Source organism: Molossus molossus, unplaced genomic scaffold, assembly GCF_014108415.1.
Source record: "Molossus molossus isolate mMolMol1 unplaced genomic scaffold, mMolMol1.p scaffold_m16_p_4, whole genome shotgun sequence".
Lineage (NCBI taxonomy): Eukaryota > Metazoa > Chordata > Mammalia > Chiroptera > Molossidae > Molossus > Molossus molossus.
Genome location: NW_023425377.1, coordinates 126788054 through 126809809, shown reverse-complemented (window position 1 = coordinate 126809809; position 21756 = coordinate 126788054).

Here is a 21756-nt window from a genome sequence, read left to right as displayed (position 1 = left end):
AAATATACTTCCAAAAATACATATCAATGATAAAAATTTGAAACTTTAAATGATCTACTTTGTATATAATTAATGCATTCAGTAAAGTTGCAGGATACAAAAGAAATATATAAAATCGGTAACATTTTATATATCATCAACAAAATTTCTGAACAAGAAATAAAGAAAATGTTCTCATTTATAGTAACATCAAAAATAATAAACTAGGAATAGATTTGAGGTGAAATATTTCTATACTGAAAAGTATAAAATATTGATGAAAGAAACTGAAGAAAACTTAAATAAATGGAAAGGTATCCCATGTTCATGAACCAGAAGAATTAATATTGTTCAAATATCTATATTACCCAAATAATCCCTATCAAAATTCCAACTACATTTTTTAATGGAAAAGAAATAAAAACCCTAAAACTTATGGACCCATAAAAGACCCTGAATAGCCAAAACAATTCTGAGAACTTTTGCGTCTCTATTCATCAGGTATATTGGCTTCTAGTATCCTTTCCTGGGTCTGGTGTGAGGGTGAAGCTGGCCTTGTAAATAAATTTGGAAGTGTTCCTTCCTTTTTGATTATTGGATGGATTGTTGTAAAGTCTTCTTTAAATATTCGTAAGATTTGCCTGGCTGGTGTGGCTCAGTGGTTGAGAATCAACCCATGCACCAAGAGGTCGTTGGTTTGATTTCCATTCAGGGCACATGCCCAGGTTGTGGGCCAAATCCCCAGTGGGGGGCATGCAGGAGGCAACCAACTGATGTTCTCTCTCATGGATGTTCCTATCTATCTCTCCTTCTCCTTCCCTCTCTCTCTAAAATCAATAAAGAAAAATAAATAGTTTGGGGTTTCTCTGTGGGAGACTTGATAACTGATTTAATCCTCTTACTGGTAATTGGTCTGTTCAGATTTTCTCTTTCTCCCAGATAAAGTGCTAGTATGTTTTTACTTTAGCATTTTTCAACTTTTTTAGGCTGACTAGTTTGTTGGTGTATAGATGTTCTGCTGTAATGTTTCTGTAGGATCTGTTGTAATGTCTCCTTTCCACTTATAATTTTGTCGATTTGGATTGTCGCACCTTTTTACTTGGTTAGTCTAGTTAAATGTTTGCAAATTTTGTGTGTATTTTCTAAGAACCAACTTAGATTTATTAATATTTCCTATTTTTCCATTCTGTTTCATTTATTTCTGCTCTAATATTTATTATTTCTTTCCGCTGTTAATTTGGGCTCCATTTGTTCTTTTTCTAGTTCCTTTAGGCATAAATGTAGGTTGTTTACTTGAGGTTTTTCTTGTTTCTTAATGTAGGTTTCTACTGCTATGAACTTCCCTCTATAACTACTTTTGCTTTGTTTGTTTGTTTGTTTGTTTGGTATGTTGTGTATCCATTTTTGTTTGTCTTGTAATACTTTTAAATTTGTCCTTTATTTTCTTCTTTCATTAGTTGTTCCAGAGACTGTTGTTTAAATTCTATGTATTTGAGAATGTTTTAGTTTTTCTCCCATTATTGTTCTGTGACCTCAGTGTTGTGAAACTAGAAAAGATATCTTGTATGGCTTCAGTCTTCTTTAACTTGCTAAGACTCATCTGTGGCATAACAAATGGTCTATCCTAGAAAATGTTCTCTGTGTGCTTGAGAAGAATGTGGATATTGCTGGTGTCAGGTGAATGTCTGTACCTGTTTGTTAGGTCCACTTGGTCTATAGTTTTGTTCAAATCCACTGTTTCTGTATTAATTCTCTGTTGGATGACATCCATTGTTGATAGTAGAGTATTAAAGTCCTCATCTCTCAGTGTATTGCTATTTATTTCTCCTTTGAGATCTGATGGTTTTTGCTTTATAAATAGGTGTCCCAGTGTTAGGTGCATAATATTTACAACTGTTATAGCCTCATGCTGGATTGATCCTTTTATCATTATCTAGTGAATTTCTTTGTCTCTTTATCACTTTTAGTTTAAAGTCTGTTTTGTCTGACGTAAGTATAGTGACTTCTACTTTTTTGCTGGTCACCATTGACTGGAATTTTTTTCCCATCCCTTCACTTCAGTGTATGTGTGTCTTTAGGGCTGAAGGGAGTCTCTTGCAGATAGCATATCACTGGAACTTGTTGGCTTTCTTTTTTTTTTTTTTTTAATCCATTCAGCCATTCATGTCCTTTGATTAGAACTTTTATTCAGTTACATTTAAAGTAATTATTAATAGGAAAGGACTTGCTCATCCCATTTTTAACATTGTTTTCTGGGTGTTTTGTGTGTCCTCCCTTTCTTACCGTTTGTTTTTTGTTTGTCTTGATATCTTCTGGTATCAGTATGTTTTGACTTCTTTATCATGTTCTTTTGTATAGTTACTAGAGGATTTTCCCTTGTGGTTACCAAAAGGCTTACCTAAAATAGCTTAAACGTGTAACACCCTATATTAAACTGTTAACTTTAATAGCATTGCTAAACTTCTCACTAACTCCCCTCTCACATTTTAGGTTATCGATGTCACAATCCACATACTGTATAGTGTGTCACCAATAGCAGATAGTTGCAGTTATGGTTATTTTTACCATGTGTTTTGTTTTTTTCTAACTCTTAAAAGTGGAGATGTGATTGAATCAAGCACTGTGGGTAGCCTGCGACAGTCTCTAATGCTAACTGTATTCACCATCGCAAGGAAGAGGCTTAAAGCAGCCCTGTCCTTGTTTGGCTACAAGTCAGCAGCCGAGAGACGAACAGGGGGCCATGCACGGGATTTAGCAGGACAGACGTGGTGCAAGTCACTCAGTCCAAGCCTGAAAGCTTGCTTGTGGAGTCATAAAAATACAGCGGCGGTTCTCATACAGTCCTCGTCAGGGGACAGAGCCGCACAGCCGCCAGGCCCCGCCGTCTCCACGGTGATCCGGCTGCTGCCTGCAGGAGGAATAATACACGTTCCAAAAGGGGCTTGCCCCAGCCCAACACACATACACTGAAGATCCATGCGGGTCCGTGGGAGGGAAGAGGGTCCCGGTCAACCCTATATATCAAAGAATAAGAAGACCAACTGCTGTTGCCCTGCACAGGAAGGGAGGGAGGAGGGATCACAGCTAATTTGTAGAACCGTGTGCAAAAAGTATGCTCAAGATCGCAGACTCTGGCAGGGCTTATTGGGCCGAAATTAAACACATCCATCATCCTAACACACCCCTCCCAGCAGACGGTGAGCTTGGGAAGAGGAAGGATGCAGTACAGGCGATGCATTTTAGGTTTATGTTCTGCTGTCCCGGGGTTCAATTATTTTCCTATAAAGAATTCATGTCTTCTGTTCAACAGGTGTTGATCGGCCATTTAATGGACATTGCTAGGATACTGCAGAAAATGACCTCCCGGAACAGTCAGCTCAACAGCTCATTTCTACCTAAGTGTCTGAGTGACAGGCCTACAGCCCATTTCTAAAGAGCAGGAAGGGGGTGAGGGGGATGGGACACGGCCTCCACTGCACCGGAGCTGTGATAAACTTCCAGAAACGAAGAGACCCAGCCTGCCAGAGACATTCACCAAACACGGTAACCGTGGTCTACCAGGAACGCAAGGGGGCGAAATGCCTGCTGGGCAAACAGCGCTTCCCCGTGCACGGGGCCTTCAGCCCCGCAGAGGAGAAGGATCCCGCTAAGATCAGATTTAGAAGCATTTTGTGACCTAGACAGGATCTGAAATGACGCATCTGTGTGTCTAACACCACATACCAGGTGTCTGATAGACAGGTTTGTATGATTTTCAAAGGGCAAAGGCACAAGTAACGGCCAGGGCATGTAACAGTGATGGTATTTTGACTGAAAAAATAAGTGTTTAAGGAAAACTTCTCCATGAAATAAGAAGTTGGAATCCAAGACAGTGAGTCACATTGCATAGACGACATCGTGAGACTCATCTGTGTGTGTTTATATGGAGGCTCGTGCACAAGTGCCACCGTGAAAAGTGGATTCCGCAGACTCATCGGCGGCATCGGTTCCAGGAGCCGGTCCTGCTTCTCCGAAGCATGTCCCCCCTTTGTCGTGCTCCTCATTCCCCCATGGAGCTCCCCCTGCAAACCGCCCCTCAGAAACTGTTTACAGTTTCTAACTATATGACTGAGACAGGGAAGGGTTATTCTCATTGTCCTACTGCAAGAACCTGCGTGGTCAGTTCCTCGCTTAGCCCGGGGGAGACCCCTGCGGTCAGCTGCAGGCGTGTCACCTGGTGTGGAGGACGGCTCCGGGGGAAGGCTATGTCCTTGCGTCGAGGTCATTGCTTATCGCGGTTCAGAGGAGTCCAGGCTGTGATTTCCATCTGAGAAAAGAATATTAAGTAAGATTCAAAGTTTCCCAGATAAGACACTGAACAAATACTCATTTCTATATTATTATAATATTAGGACATCTACAAACAAAAATTAATAGTTGTCTACATTCAGAATTTCTAAAGATGATGAAGACACATAATCAACTCTTTTATGGTTATTGGAAAACCCTTATAAAGTCAAACCAGGTGGCCGGCCAGTGTGGTTCAGTGGTTGAGTGTTGAACCTGCACCAAGAGGTCACCAGTTCAATTCCCAGTCGGGGCACATGCCCAGGTTGTGGGCCTGATCCTTAGTGGGGGGCGTGCAGGAGGCGGCCAATCAATGTTCTTTCCCTTCGATGTTTCTCTCTCTCTCTCTCCCCCTTCCTCTCTCTCTAAAATCAATAAAGAAAAAAATAACTTTTTAAAAATAAATAAAGTCAAACCAGGTTAAGTGAAACCCCCGCCCAAAAAAAAGTTTTTTACATGTTGATTACATATACACTCACGTGATCCTAAAAGTTTTCAGACAGACCTCTTGGAGGCAGTACCTACACTTCCAAAATCCTTGCTGCACCAGTATGCCTCTACCAAAAAATAAGATAAATTATAAAAATCAATGTATTGCCCTGCAAGGTGTGAGTTTAACTGGATTTTCTACAAGGTATGTGTTGGATCATTTCTAATGTATTTTTAAGCTCATGAAAAGAGAGACTGGGTAGCTGCATCCTTTTCCTGCTGCTGCTTTTACCAAAGTACCACAGACTTATAGTCTCAAATTGTTGCTTCATATCCCTGGAGGTCAGAGCCCCCAGCCTCATTTGAATCGGGCTGTACACATTTCCTTTATATTTTGGCTCCAAAGAAAGGAAGGACATGAAGAGGGAATTAGCTTAGATAAAGTATGTCACTTTTTAAGAAAAAAATGGATTCCAAAACACAGAAGCTAGAAGAAGGTTGTATCTATTGTCCCCTTTATGTGAAACTCCAGAATCAGCAATTTCACAAAGCTCGGTCTCTATCTCCTGCCAACTTTATCCTAAATCTAAGGAGTTCACATAATATTCACCCAGAGCCCGGTGAAGGTTTAATGTCTTTGGCACTCACCAATCGTAGCTTAATGTTTCTTATATTTTTAATTAGAATGTTCACTATGTGGCTGGTTCCCGGACCTCATGAAACAATTTTTACTTCTCCATTGATGTCAATGAGCCAAGAAAAATCTTACCTTCTGCCCTGTGGCTCTTCAAATACAGTGTCGAGCAGACGTTCCTGCGGAATTAGGTATAGTCACCCGGCGTGCGTGTGTGAGCAGGTGTAGACTGCAGCACCGTGTCACTGTAAACCCTGCGGTTGTCTGGTCCACCGACGTGTGGAACTGGGCGGAAGTCGGCCAGCTGAATGAATTGAACAGCTGTGTTTCTTTGGTTGAGATCACCACGTTGATAAAATTACCAGCTCCTAGAATAACTTGCCTCATTCTATTTTTTCAGTTCTAAACTGTTTTTCAGTTGACACGATCACGTGGAAATGTATTCCTTTGAAGTTTAAAAAGTCCTAGGTAACAGAGTTCTCACCCAAAGCTTACAGACAGTCGGCGACGCCCACTCAGGGAGTGTTCCGGAAGCAGGGGCAGCTTGTCGTTGAGGAAGAGGGAGTCCACTGCCCGCCTGCCCGATTCAGGGACAGCAGCCCAGCACCCCACCCAGCTCCACAGCCTGTCCTCAGGTCTGTGGGGACGAAGCTGGTACCTGCAGAACACAGGTAAACACGGGCAGGCAGGGGGAACACGTCCGATCACTGTCACATGACCCAACTTGCTTCTTTTCTCAGGTCTACAATGTATTGCACAGAGAAAAGTATCCGTAAAGTGCATTGGACCAACTGTTGGAGCTCCCTTTGCATATGGCATTTCCAAAACTCTAGTTAAACTCCTACATATACACAATCCCAACAGCTCTTACCGCACAGACAACATAAACAAGGCAAGACAGATCATCAACGCGACGCACAAAGCATTTTTCTGCTGGATGAAAATCTAAACCAAAGTCGGGTCCTGGCAGAAATGACTGTGAAAACCACCGGCTAAGCTCAACGATCTGAAATGCCCTGAACGGCTCTGGCTGGGCAGCTCAGCTGGTTAGAGCATCGTCCCGGTACCCCAAGGCTGGGGGTTCCTTCCAGGTCGGGACACATACCAGAATCAACGGATGGATGCATCAAGAAGTGGAACGACAAGTTTCTTTCTCTCTCAAATCAATAAATACAAATTTTTAAAATAATGAAAATAAAAGAAAATACCCTCAGATGTAGTTCATATTTAGAAGATAAGAAAGATCATCTGTCTCACACACGCAGTTCGTGACTTATGCTTAAAATAACCAGAAACAAAGTCAAAAGACAAATGGTCACAGCAAAGTCCTAATTTTCTCAATATACAAAGACTCCTCAAATTAAGAAGGAAAACACCGGAATCCAGGACAAAAATGGGGGGAAGAGAAGGACAGCCGGGCGCCAGAGAAGGTGCAGCCACAGCAGAGCAGGCTCCTGTCCGCGGGGCGCTGGGAGCAGGAAGCTCGGACGTCCCAGCACCTTGTCCAGGTCCCTCTTCAGGGGAGGGACGTGGGGAGGGGCCCAACTCGGCCCAGGCCCAGGGACCATGTGGAGACAAACATCACAGATGATAACAGGGCCGAGACTCCCGGCCCACACATACTCCACCACCACCATTCCCAGGGGTGTTCGCTGAAGCCCTGGGTTCAGGAAAAATGTGGCCGCCCCCCAAAAACCCAAGGCAGGGGAATTCCTCCCAAACCAGGCAGATTCCGCCTGGAAACCAAACGCAGGTTTCTCATCACCACGGCCGGAACCCCTGCCTCTGGTCCTGAGCCCTCGCCCTGGTTCCCACCGGCACTGCCGTGACTGTTTCTGCGAGACTCTGCGGTGTGAACACTGTCCTACAGCCCAGGGAACACTTCCCACCCTGTAAAAATGTTCTCGTACTTTTACTGTCTTCACTGTTTGAAGGTACTTCCCCCCCCCCAATTTGTCAAAACAGACCATTCGTGTTAACCAACTTGAATCCAATTTAAATTGATGCAGACAGCTTAACACATGAATATATTCATATGCAAAGCCCATGACAGTCAAATCCAACAGAGAAATTAAGGCAAGAAGTTTTCGAGGAAGGAAATCCCATCAAGCGCAGCTTCACCTAATCGAGACTGATTGCAAATCACTTTGATCTCAAAGGTCGATTTAATTTCCCGAGGATGGCTTTTCCCTCCGTGACATTCGGAGCTCCTTGAGTCCTGTCCTCCTTGTTTTATCTCCTTTAATCAATGAGGTAGATGAATTTCTGTCTGGCAAGATCTCATTACCTTCTCTTTGATTAGAAATTATCATAATTTGTCGTATTTTCTTTATGTCCTTTGAAAGGACTTCAGTCTCTGTGGGTTTAATAAATATACTGGTACGTGGTTCAGGAATAAAACTCGAAAGCGATTCGCGCATGTTCTACGGCGGGTAAGGTAAGTTATTTTACCTTTTAAACATCTATTAGACGTTTCAAAGGGGGGGACCTTGCGTTTTTAAATGATCCTTGAAGAGTCCATTGTAGACATTCTTATATTTAACAGTATTTAACAGGTTTTAGTGGTTACTGTCGGGAGTGCGGGGTCCACCACGGAGGGTGTCGGACAGGCACACGCCCCAAGAAGCAACACCCCAGACTGAACAGGTGCCACGAGGGACGGCACCTGCTCCGCGGCTGGACGTGCAGAGCAGCTGGACAGGACGGGCCCGCGTGTTTGAAGACTCGGCACATGCGCTCGGAGAAACTGACACGTAAGCCGATTCTTTAAGGTAAATATGGTTTTCCCAGGTAACACCTACGAATACCGGGCCAGAGTATATGAAATAGTCATAGCCCAGCTTTCTCTATGACATTAATAATCTGCTTTGTTCACCACCACTGGTCCTTCTCTGTGGTTTTCCTGTTTCCACAGGACATGTTTCGGGTGATCATGATGATGACACATGACATGTGTCAGGTGATCTGCATTGTGTTGGCTCATGCTGATGGCATGTTCTTGGTCTGACACCCAAAGCAAAGGCAATGCAAGCAAAGCTAAACAACAGGGCCCACATCCGACTGAAACGTTTCTGCAGAGCAAAGAAACATCAGCGAAGCAAAAGGCAACCCACTGAGAGAAAAATATTAACAAATTACATATCTGATGAGGGATGAAGGCACGAAATATATCCAGAACACATATAACTGAACAACAAATAAATAAACAATCCAGTTAGAAGACGGGCAAAGGCTCTGGACAGACCTTCTTCCAAAGAAGTCCAATAGAGAGCCAGCAGGCGCGTTGAAAAGCTGCCGGGCGCCACTAATCCTCGGGGAAATGCAGATCCAGACCACGGAGAGATACCACCTCACCTCCGTCAGAGTGGCCCTGGTCCGTCAGAGGCAAACAATGGGGGAGACCTGCGGAGGGGGGACCCTCGTGCACCACGGGTGGGAATGCAGATGGGCGCAGCCACTGTGGAACACGATAGGCGGCTCCTTAAAAACTAAAAACAGAACTACCATCTGACCCAGGAACCCCACTTCTGGGTATTCATACAAAGCAAATAAAAACCCTAATTCAAAAAGACACCTGCCCCTTCGTGTCCATTGCATCATTATGTACAAAGGTCAAGATAAGAAAACAACCAGGTGTCCACAGGGGAAGGACAGAGAAGATACGGAACAGATATTCCGTAGTCTACGATTCGGCTACAGAAAGGAATGAAATCTTGCCATTTGCGACAACACAGACATTCAGGGCATTCTGCCAAGTGAAATAAGTCGGATAAAGGCAAAAACCATATGATCTCCCTTATATGTGAAATATACTTGTCACTGGATTTACAGCCCAGTATGATCCGGAAGGATCTCAGGCCCTTACCTTGGTTTCATACCTGCAAAGACACTTTTCCAAAAAGGACGAATTAACAGGTTCAGGATGGACACGGGGGTGGGTAGACCACAGGTGTCTCTCACTAATGTGTTGTGACCCAAACCACTTGCGTGGAATGAGTATACATCAATGTAATAAATTACTACAAATAGAGAAGCAAAATCACTAATATTCCATCCTTACTCCTTAAAGAATTGTAACAGAATCTGAAAATGTCTGTGATAACTTGGCAGAAGGTATAAAACTCCTGAAAAATGTTAAAAATGTTCTACGTTAACCACGTTAGTGATATTTCTAAAGAAATTCAAACCCACTGTGAAAGCCCAAACATTTTTCCCAAAGAAACTTTCCTAGAATGATGACTGTGTATTAAAAGTTCCGGTAAGCGAACAGGATGTTCCAGACACTACCTTCATTTAAACCTAAGTAGAAAAGTAGTTAATCATTTAATCTATTTTTAAACACCAGGTGACATGTTGAGTGCACTTTCTGTGTGAGCTTAGGTTCCCACTGGTGGTTTCTTCTGCATCCATGACAACAGCTGTCCCAGGCAGGGGTCTCTCTGTGAGCTGCCCAGACGCTTTGTCTCCAAGTGTTGTTGCTAAAGTACACACCCGAGTCTCACACCTGTACACACTCTGTCGCCAAAGGGACGTCCTTCCTCAAGGGACCCCCCCGGGGAAGAGCCCACATCTTTGGGTGGACAATGGCCCGTAACTCAAATTTCTTGCATCAATTCGGGGGCTTCTGAAGGCCACCCTTGCTCCAGAGCCATCTCTGGGGTCAGCTGAGGCGTCTCCTCCAACTTCTCTGCACTCCAACTTCCTTCGAGCCCTGCCCCTCCCCCATCTTCTGACAGGTGCCGTTCCGGGGAGCAGTCCTGACGAACCGAATAACGGTCCTGCAGGCAGTTCCCACGGGCTCCCCACGAGCAGACCTCAGACACATTTCCACGGCGTCGGCGAAGAAACCGAAGCCGGGAGACCCGCGACCCCGGCATCCACGCAGATGGCCGGAGCGAAGCCAGGATGCTAAGTTAGAAAGTAATGCCAGAGCCCTGCGTTCACCACTATGCTGGTCACCAAGCCCGTGAAAGGTCCGGTGTCCCCCCCAATGTGCTCATCGTGGGGTTTTCTTGGGGGGAAGCGGCACGGTCACCATCCAGCTGGGTTACCCAAGACAGTAAGGTTTCCCGTGAACCAACTCATGTCTCAGTATCTGGCCACTGGCCACACAGTCTCTTCTCAGTGGACATTTGGGTTCTGAAACCTTGGAATCACAAAGCGCTGAGTCCATGGAAACCAATCCATCCAGAATATACAAGGGGAGGAAAGGGATGCTGACAGCCCACAGCGTGGGGTCCGGCGGGAGTACCCGGCTGCCCGGAGGGCCAGGAACTGAAGTTCCTTCTGAGCCAGCGCCGCCGTCCCCGGATGAGGCGACACCAACGCACCTGCAGGAATGAACCAACCGCAGCAAGGCACGTTGCTCAAAGCACATTGCGCGAGCTGTCAACACAGAATGCCGCCGTCTTGTGACAGTCCGTGTCCTCTGCCTTCCGCTGGAGAAGGGGAGAAGCTGCCGGGGAAACACAGCTTGAGAAACCTTCTCGACCCAGACGACGCCTGCACAGAGGCCGTGATGCTGCTGAATGAGCGTGAACGAGACCGGACGCGATGCAGGCTGGGCCATCCGCCAAGGAACGGAGGACGGCAGGGACCTCGCCTCCCGCGGCGGGGGACACTCTCACAGCGCCTGTTTCCCAGGGCCAACAGTGAGCCTCGAGTCGGACGGCCCGCCACCCTCTGTGCCACCTCTAGTGAACGCCTGGTGGTTTCTCCATTCCTCCCTGACTCTTTCCCGAGTGGAATTAATATTCTCGGGGCAACTCTGTCTTGTTTCTTCTCTTCTGGGCAAATTTTCGGCAAATGTCTGTTTTTCTGGACACAGAAATTTTGTCACGATCGTTCACGCTAATGTTACCTGGTTTGAGTGGATCACCGGGGTAGATTCCTGGCTTTAGCCCGTGGAAGACAAAGGTCTTTCTGTCTTTATGACAGAAGGTGGCTCTGCAGCGTGGACCAGGGCCCACGTAGTTAGGGTCCCCCTCCCACAGACACCTGGGGATGATGCCATCTTGCTTGGTGACTACACTTCAAAGGGAGGGGTCCCAGGTCCTGGGTCACACGGCTAACAAAAGCCCCGCCCCGTTTTCAAAGAGAGAAGAAAGCAGGTCCCGTCACAGGTTGTCCACATTAAATGCTCGGAGCGAAGGAGAGGAGGGGTCTCTCCTCTGGTCCTGTAGGTGTGTCCGGAGGCCGGCACCCGGCGGATGTGGTTTCGGGCACCCTGCAACCCTGCTGTCTGCCTTCCTCCTGTTAGGAGCAGATGTCCTTGGAATTCAGTTCACCCTCTGCTTCTGAGTGCCTTCCGGGAACGTGTCACTGATTCCTGTCAAAGTGCTTGTCATCAACCCCGAAACGACCTATTTTGGTTAGAAAAGGGTGGAGAAAAACAGGCACGTGCTTATAATTTGCCGAGAAAAGTGGAAACTAGGAGAGACCACACCAAGAACGTTAACTACACTCCAGTGAGGAGTCGCGAAGAGTGGAGCCCTGGCCGTTTGGCTCAGTGGTCCCGGGTTCGGTTCCCGCTAAGGGCACGTACCTCGGTTGCGGTTTGTCCCCAGCCCCTGTTGGGGTTGTGTGGGTGGCTCACATCGATGTTTCTCTCTCTCGGGAACCGAACACAGGACTCTCGGGACCGCAGGCCGACGCTCCAACCGCTGAGCCAAACCAGGCCAGGGCTCATCATTATTTTAACCACAGAGCTGAATTTATATGATATTTCCACAATATCTATCCCAGAGATTAACAGACATGCAAACATCAAAAGTACTGAAACACTCTTATGCCCAATTTAAGTTTCAGCAAAACCAAAGAGCCACTCAAACAACCCAGATTACACATCAAAATTCCAGAAAATCGCCCTGGCCAGTTTGGCTCAGCGGTAGAGCATTGGCCTGTGGTCCAGAGAGACCCAGGTTCGGTTCCCGCTAAGGGCATGTACCTTGGTTGCAGTTTGTCCCCGGCCCTGGTTGGGTCGTGTGGGTGGCAGCCACTCGATGTGTCCCTTTCACGCCGATGTTTCTCTCTCTCTCTCTCTCTCCCTCCCACTCTGTCTGAACAAAATCTGGAAAAATGTCCTCGGGTGAAGATAAAAAAAAAAAAAATTCCAGAAAATCTGTATTCTCAGCTTGTAGTGGAAGGACATGTGAAACCCAAGGGCAAGACAGAAACATTCCACATTTTCCATTCAAGGAACCTTGGAGCCAAAAGGCAACATGTTGCCACTGCCGAGTGAGACAAGGATCGCTCGTTCCTACGTCCCGCGCTCTCTTCCTGGCAGTGCCGGTGTCGTCTGTCTGGGAAGATGATTCCCGAGTTTCACGGCCGAGGCCCCAACTAGGCCCCGAGAGGAGGTACCACCTCCCAGTGTGACCCTCCACACTTCCCGGCAGGGCCTGCTCACTTCTTTGGCCAACGTGCCAGGTGCCCCGCAGCCCGCATTCTGCCGGGGTGAGGTTCCCTCTTCACTGCTGCGCCGACGACGACTCTAATCAACCTCACACGCCCACATCACCTTCCCTGGAGCCAGGACCCAGGAGCAGCGGGGGACGAGAGGCAGGACAGCCCAGCAGAGCCCAGAGGGACGGAGGACATGGAGCAGCCCGGGCGACGAGGACAAGAGCCCGAGAGAAGGTGTGGCGCTCCCCGTGCCCGTCTCCTGCGTGGGCGCTCGCGGCTCGGCGCGCACGACGGTGGCATCACCGCCCATCACGGCGCGGTGCTCAGTGTTGGCGGGATGCTCGCACAGAAACGGAGCTCGTGTTCTGCAGACACGAGGAGAGGAAGCCCAGCCGTTCCGAACGCTTTCTGCTCCGAGTCATTCCCCACCCTCCGCACCCCACGGACTTCACGCCCAGGCCCACGGAGGGCGGGGATTTTAAGAGACACGGGAGGGCTAAGCCTCCGCCCCAAGCTCAGAGGCCTCCGATAACGGGCCTGGAGTGTTCACACACAAAGGCATCACCGTTTGCAGAAGCAGCTAACTTTCCAAGTTGGGGTTTTGGAAGGATGACATCCAAAGGCTGATTCCTGAGACGTGATCCATGAGATTTTTATCTACAAACATCAGCCTATCCTGGTCCCCACAGAGAACTTGGAAGTTCTCTCCACGAACTAAGAGCGGGTTGTCGCACGCTTGCAAAGACCACCCCGCAGAGCAAGGTGCCATCGCTGAGTGGACAGCACGACCCCGCTGAGGGACGTCCCCGCTGACACGGGTGCCCCCATCCGCCCACCTCTAGGCGTCCGAGGGTTCTTGTCTCTGCACCACCATCGTCCACGCCGAGGAGAGGGGCAGGGGAAACAGGGACAGGACACCGTGCACCTGGCGGCCACCTGCTGGGCGGAGTGTGCGTCCAGGTGGCCCTGTCCACGCGGGGAGGCTTCTTCCTCCCGGTCCAGGTCTGGCCAGGGCTCTGAGGGGCATGTTTCCGCCCCGTCTGCTGTCCTGACATGGGGACAGGCTCACCCTGTGAGCACCTCCTGCCACATGAGGACGCAGAGCTCAGTAAACCAGACGGGTTACCTGGGACGTGTCCTTCCAAGTGCCTCACAGAGGCCGTTAAACGTGGTCTGGGTGACCCGCCGTGTCTCACCCGCTGCCCCTGAAAGTCCGAGGAATTGCAGAGGAAAGAGAGGGACATTCATCATCCCATAAAAACTTACGAGCCTCTCAAACTCAAATCCTTCGCAAGGTTCAGGGACCAGGTTCATCCCCACGTTTCACAGTGAGCCGAGTTCAATCACTGGCAGCTCAATAAATAGCAATAAAAATGCTCCCTCTGGGTAGACATTACAAAAAATACTTCTCCCTCTTTTCTCGAGCCCATAAACGCTGTATTCCGCAGCCGCTTCCACAAAACCGAGGCTGAAGGGATTGTGACGAGAGAGAGTTCGCACAGCATCGTTGAGAAACGTGTTTCACAGGGCACGTTCTTTATATCTTATTTTTATTGTTTATCCTCACGCCAGGCTATTTTTCCATTGATTTTCAGACGGAGTTGGGGGGAGGCAGGGAGAGAGAGAAACACCGACGTGAGAGAGACACACGGACTGGCTGCCTCCCGCACGACCCCACCAGGGCCGGGGACCGAACCGCAGCGGAGGCAGGTGCTCTTGACCGGCATCGAACCCGCGACTCTCTGGTCCGCGGGCCGACACTCTCACCACTGAGCCAAAGCAGCCAGGGCTCTTCCACCTTTAAGGGACCGAGTTACCTCTGTATTTCTCCCTGTCCTGATTCAGCTTTGCAGTTCCCGCCAGTGAAGGTTCTCGGACACCTCGGCACCGGGGTGCTGGGCGTCGCTCACAGCTTCGGTTCCCCGCCTGCGCTCATTAGGGAAACGCGCTGTCTGTCTAATAGACTCGGCTGTGGGAATGATCCGACCTCCCTCGCCGAGGGTGGAGGACTGCTGGGTCACCCCACGAGCAGGTGGCGCCCGCTGGCCGCGTGAGGCAGCGACGGCGAGGTGAAGGGGCCGAGCACAGAGCCCTGGGAGGAGACGAGCCCTCAGAGGTCCCCGGGTCTGTGGGAGTCTCAGCAACACCTACAAATTAACGACGGGAACAAGGACCCGCTGACACCCTGCAGCCAGTGAGCCACTGCTCGTGTCCAAGCCAACGTCCCCATGGAACGGGAGCCGCAGGACGAGGAAAAAGGGTGACATCGGGACAGCGAGCCAGAAGGCGGCCTGAGAGCTGCACCCCTGACGACACCCCGCCCACAGCCCGGCTCCCCGACACTCAGTGACCAGCACCGCCCGAAACGCACGGGCTCCCTCCTGACCTGCAGGCACCGCCACCCACTCGGGGCCCAGGGTCCAGAGGTGGTGGGCCCTCACCTGCACTGCACGCTGGACACCCCGTGGACTCGGGACCAACGAGACGGGTCTGAACCCCAGTGTGCTCCAGTGCTGCCCGAGGGCATTCTCACTCGATTTCGGGGAGACGGGACGGCCCCCGTGAGAAGTCACAGCATCACTGCTCCGGAAACAGAACCGAACCCTCGGATGGCCAATAACTACCAGCTGTGACTGTAACAGAATCGTGAGTAACACAGACCAACCCTCGTGCCAGCTCCTGCCCCATGGACGGTGGTCTTCTGCCACCAGAGGAACATGTGCGAGGACATTCCCTTCGGTGTCCTGCGAGGAAGCAGCAAGACCCAGGGAGCTGGAGAAAGAGGGAGGCTTGTACCTGGCGGCCACACCTGGGCCTGCGAGGGTGACTCCCACCAGGCAGAGGTCCCACAGTGATGAGGCTGCTGCCCCCATCATAGGGCCCTGGACACGCGCCCAGGCCCTGGACACGCCCCTGAGGCCCTGGACACGCCCCCAGGCCCTGGACACGCCCCCAGGCCCTGGACACGCCCCCAGGCCCTGGACATGCCCCCGAGGCCCTGGACACGCCCCCAGGCCCTGGACACGCCCCCAGGCCCTGGACACGCCCCCGAGGCCCTGGACACGCCCCAGGCCCTGCAGTACTGCGCAGGGGCAGCGGAGGGCTTCCCCGCTGGAAAAGCAGAGCTGTGGACGCGGAGGCGAGCGCGCTGGGCAGGTGGGACCCACATACATGAGGAGCGGGGCTGAGCTGCGGGTTCACGACGGCCCTCAGAACCCACGCGCCGCCGCACTCTCCCTCCAGAAGCAGCCGGTGTCCACGGACGTCTGGCTCCCCACCCAGGCCGGCCAGGGGGCTGGCTGCTGTCCTCCTGCTCGGCTACGTTCCTGCAGTCACAGGTCCCCTCACGGGGAGCCCCTTCCCTGACATTTCAGTTGACGTTCTCTTCGCCGCCGTTTCGCCCAGCTGGGCTCCCCATTTCGTCCCGACACGCAAGTCTTCTCAGGCCCTTCCCAGCCCAGAAGCTGGTGGTCGGAGGGCCCAGGGCCGTGGACTTGGTCAGAGGGAGAAACGTGGCCCCGAGCTCACGCGCCCGGCAGGCGACCTGCTCTCGGGGGCCGCGTGGGGCTGGTTTCTCAGTTCGTCCTCGTCGCGAAGTGTCAGGTCCACTGACGCTGCGGCCCCCACTTCCACCAACACGGGAGGCGGGCAGGGCGCAGTGTGGAGGCGGCTCTCCGGACGCAGGGTGAAGAGAGCGGGCGGCGGCCTGAACCCCTCCCTCCAGCCCGCGGTGCCGGGTCCCTGGTGCCCTGTGGTCCGGGCACAGTGCCGGGTCTAAGCCCACGACTTGGAGCGAAATCTCCCCAACGAAACTGTTAGACGCGCCGTTTCCACGCTGCCCAGAGCCTACAGCCCGCAGCAGGTCTGAGCATCGGCTGATTCCTAGCACCACGGGCTCCCCGAAATCTTCCCACGCAGACTGAGCACATCCTCACGGAGAGGCGTTAGCAGCTTCTTTTGCTTAATTTGAAAAACAAAACTGAAAACAGCTGCCGGCCTGCGTGTGTGCCCAAGCACAGGGAGATCGATCGGGTGGGTCTCAGCGCTGTGAACGGGACACACAGGAAGATGTCACTGCTGCCAAGGCACCGGTCCACGTGTGTGAGTCTGGCTCCGGGCGAGAAACCAGTCTCATGGATTGGAAAACGGATCTCAAATCGGGGTCTATCCCCCTGCTTCTAGCGCTGGGTGCTCGGAACTCAGCTCACATCCGAGCCGGGGTGTCCACTCCGCTAGCGTGAAGTCCGCTTCTTCTGTGGCCAAGAGTTGTTTTTAAGATTAAATATGTCATCTGGCCGGTGTGATTCAGTGGTTAGAGTGTCATCTGGCCGGTGTGGTTCAGTGGTTAGAGTGTCAGCCCACAGACCAGAGAATCCCGGGTTCCGTTCCCACTAAGGGTGTGCACCTCCGTTGCAGTTTGTCCCCGGCCCCAGTTGGGGTCGTGTGGGTGGCGGCCACTTGATGTGTCTCTCTCACATCAATGTTTCTCTCTCTCTCCCTCCTCTCTTCCTGCAACTCTGTCTGAAGATAAATGAAAAAATGTCCTGGGGTGAGGATAAAACATGAAAAAAAATTAAAATTAAATGTGTCATATGGCTGGTGTGGCTCAGTGGTTGAGCACTGACCCTGCACCAAGAGGTCATCGGTTCGATTCCCGGTCAGGGCACATGCCCAGGTTGTGGGCCTGATCCCCAGTGGGGGACATGCAGGAGGCAGCCAATCGATGTTCTCTCTCATCAATGTTTCTATCTCTCCCTCTCCCTTCCTCTCTCTAAAAAATCAATAAAGAAAAATAAAAAGTAACTTAAAAAATAATTAAATGTGTCTTTTTTTCAAAATAGTCTCATAGGGGCGGGATTGGGAGGAGGGTGTCAAAGGAGGGAAAAAAGAGAAACATCTTAGCAAAAAGAAATAAATTCGTTCATTTAAAAATTAGTCTCATAAAATAGGAATCAGTAAGCATCTCTCAAAGGTCAATGACAGTGTCAGACACACACGCATGTCTGTCGTGGATCTGAAACGTTATAAAACGTCACTGTGTGAGGTTCCCCACCTCCGCAGGGTCGTTCAAACTCAGCAGGGGTTTCCAGTTGGGGCACTGACACTGAGCTACAGTCACCGACTGACAAGGGGGTCGGTGTGCAGATGGTGTGCAGAACCGATACATGTACTTGAAACATATAGCGATTGTCCTCTGCATAGCACACACACATCTGCTGTAAGCGTTCCTGAGTTCAGAGTAACTTTATTGTATTGTTAAGAACGTGTGAAAATAGGCGTTTTTTTCCTCCCCAAATTGAATCTAAATAGAATTCATTTAGAAGCTGAACGGAAGATGCGTTTCAGTGAACAGAGACGCAAGGTTGAAAGCAGAGACGCTGCAGCGCCTCCCTGTGGTCAGACTTGCTGCTTGTCTCCGACCCGCCCTCTCTCCGGGCCTGGGCACATCGGCTCTCAGACCGTCTTTGCTGCCGGGAACTGATGTGAACACCACCCCGCAGAAGGCAGACTGGTTGTCACCGCGTCAAACCGTCTTCCTATCTCATTGGTAAACACGAACTCGCTCTTCTGACATGTCACCGGCCACTCCGGCCGCACCGAGGACAGGGAACGAGTTGTTAGAGATGAATGAATAAGGCCGCAGCTCACTTGTCACTGGTTGACAGAACCCTGAACTCCGCTCTGCCCACTGGCCTCGGCTTCTCGGGGCAGGGGGCCGGCTGCGGGCCGTAGACCCCCGAGGGACGCGGCGTGTGGTACCGAAGGCTGTCTTGATTTCCTGAGCCCTCTGGAACGTGAGTGCTCTTACAAGTGAAAACTGGACTTGATTTCTGAATGTGGAGCTACCCCCGGAACCCCCCGAAATGAAAAGGCTGTGTTTCCCTAGGTTCCCCATGAATGTAAGACGGGACATTAGCACAGAGGAGACGTCACGTTTTACTGCTGTCAGGAACGTCTTCACGAACTCAGTCTAACGACACTTAGAAGGGGGAGGGTAGGGGTGATCACCAACGTGGTTTCTCTAGGGAAAGTCTGGTTAGCATGGGGGGGGGGATGGAAACGGGGTGAAGAGAAGAGGAGAGGAGATACGCCTGCGGAGAGTTACAGAGATGAAAGGGCCTGAGAGAAGGACACGAGGCCGTGGGTGGTGCTCTGCTCGGACGACCGGGGACAACGAGCCCCCACGTGGGGGTGCAGAGCAGCACCTGGACCCTGTCTGGCCAAAGTCACCTCCGTGCACCTGCCCTGCCTCGGCGGCCCAAATGCACCTGCTCAGCAGGTTCTGCTCTCCGCACTGTGGCCAAGCCCTCCTCCCTCCTCCCCTGGGGGACGCGCTCCACGGGCCCGACTTCAGAGCCACACGCCTCCTCTCTGGCTCCTCTCGCGGTCCGGTCACAGCGAGTCAGTGCCAGCATCTGGAACTAGCCCACCAGGACACCGAGACCAGTCTGGTCACGCTGGAGAGACCCCAGTGAAACCCGACTCCCAGGGCCCGATAACATTCTCTCGGCCAGGAGGCTGGCCGGGGGGTTCCCATGAGGACACGCGCAGGCTGCGCTCCTCCCACCGGCAGGTGCAATTAGTGACATTTACGACCTGTGCTCATTTCTACCTCAGGTGCACACGGTTGTGCAAAATGTCCGCTATTCTGCTCCCATCGATGACACTCGTTCACTCGATACACACTGAGCTCCCACAACGTCCCAGACACTGTGTTAGGCCAGAGAGCCAGGCAGGAGTGGAAAAGTGTCAACTCGCGTAGCTGGGTGGGACCAATGAACTATCACAGATACAACGTGTCAACACACCGGCGACACAGATGCAGACGGACCCTGAGCGACGGTGGAAGACGTGAGACACGCACCATAGTTCCCATGGGGTCACCTCCCTCTGATGCCGGGCGAGTACTTTCCTGTGCTTTGGACTCACGAGCGGAGCGTGAATCACTTCGGTGCCATGACCGCCGAGGGGAGGGGAGGACAGATGAACCAATATGACAGCTGAGTGGAGACAGAATCTCTCTGAGCAAACTTTATTCAAGTACAGAATGCCTGTCTACTTCGTTTAGGGAACAATCAAAACTCAATTTAAAAGATGCCATGTGTCGGCTGCGTAGTCGGTTGCAGTCTTAGATTGCTCCCAGACACAAGCACGGGAAAAACCTTTCCTCTTTCCCCAGCACACCCCTGTACATGCCACACATAAAACACAGGTCCGAGAATTAAGTGCCTCGGGCCAGGGGGCTTTGAGCCAGGGCCGCCCCAGGTGGGTCGAGGGAGTGGCAGCTCTGAGCCCGGAGGGTGGCCTGCCTAAGGCATGCCGTGGACGGTCATGACGAAGGTGCTGTCTGAAGGAATCGTCTCCACGGGCAGAGTTCTGATGACAGGGTAACAGCTGTAGTCAGTGACTGTGAACTAACCTTTTTTCTTAATAGATGGTAGAAATCAGAAGGCAAAACGCAGGTCAAGTCTGTATTATTGTGCAACCAGATCACTGACGGAGACCAGGGCAGAGTCTGGACAAACGTCGTAGCTTCAGCAGCAGGGACGACACGCAGCGTCCTGGTGAGCACAGACATCATCAGTGGAGACCGCAGTGCGGGGCGGTGAGCACCGACGTGTCCATGGAGACCGCAGGGCGGGGCGGTGAGCACGGACGTGTCCATGGAGACCGCAGGGCGGGCGGTGAGCACGGACGTGTCCATGGAGACCGCAGGGCGGGCGGTGAGCACGGACGTGTCCATGGAGACCGCAGGGCGGGCGGTGAGCACGGACGTGTCCATGGAGACCGCAGTGCGGGGCGGTGAGCACGGACGTGTCCATGGAGACCGCAGGGCGGGCGGTGAGCACGGACGTGTCCATGGAGACCGCAGTGCGGGGCGGTGAGCACGGACGTGTCCATGGAGACCGCAGTGCGGGGCGGTGAGCACGGACGTGTCCATGGAGACCGCAGTGCGGGGCGGTGAGCACGGACGTGTCCATGGAGACCGCAGTGCGGGGCGGTGAGCACGGACGTGTCCATGGAGACCGCAGTGCGGGGCGGTGAGCACGGACGTGTCCATGGAGACCGCAGTGCGGGGCGGTGAGCACGGACATGTCCATGGAGACCGCAGTGCAGGGGGGTGAGCACGGACATGTCTATGGAGACGGCAGTGCGGGGTGGCGGTGCAGTGAAGACATAAACGAGAGTGGCCGTCGCCGAAGCAGGATAGGATGCTTCCCAGAGCGCAGGGGACCGAAGCCCAAGCGGGCTGCTTAGCACAGGCCTCCTGGGGGTGCGGCCCGGAGCCGTGTTCCCTGCTGAAACACGTGAGTCATGGCCCTGACCCGAGAGGAAGGACAAGGAACCACGGAAGGATGGACAAAGCATTGGAGTAGACACTTCTCCAAAGAAAATATACAAATGCAAGTCAGACACCACACACTGCTCAGAACCAGTAGCCGCCATGAAATACAAACCAAAGCCTTCGGGACAGGACTCTGCAGTCATGAGGATGGACAGACACCAGAAGGCAGACGGTCAGAGATCTTGGGACACATGAAGTAACTGGGACACATGCCCTGTGCCGGGAGGCAGAAGGCTGTGCTGGTTTTGGAAAACCATCTGGTGACACACAGAGCGACCCTGACTGCACCGCTCTATGCCCAGGCTTATCCCCCAGGGGGTGAAAACACACGTCCCCACAAACACCTGCGTGTAAAACACACATCCCCACAAATACCTACACGTAAAACACACGTCCCCATACATCCCCACAAACACTTGCATGTGAAAACATACGTCCCCATAAAACTTGCACGAGTGATTCCAGCAGGTATTCTTCACCATCAGAAAGGGACACCCCCAAATGTCCATGAATATACGAGCAGCTAATGAAACGTGTGGCGTCTGCACACGGAAGTTGTCCGCCCAGAGAAAGAAATGAAGCATTGACACACGCTGCCACACGGCTGACACACTGCGGTGACGGAGGGCCTCATGGG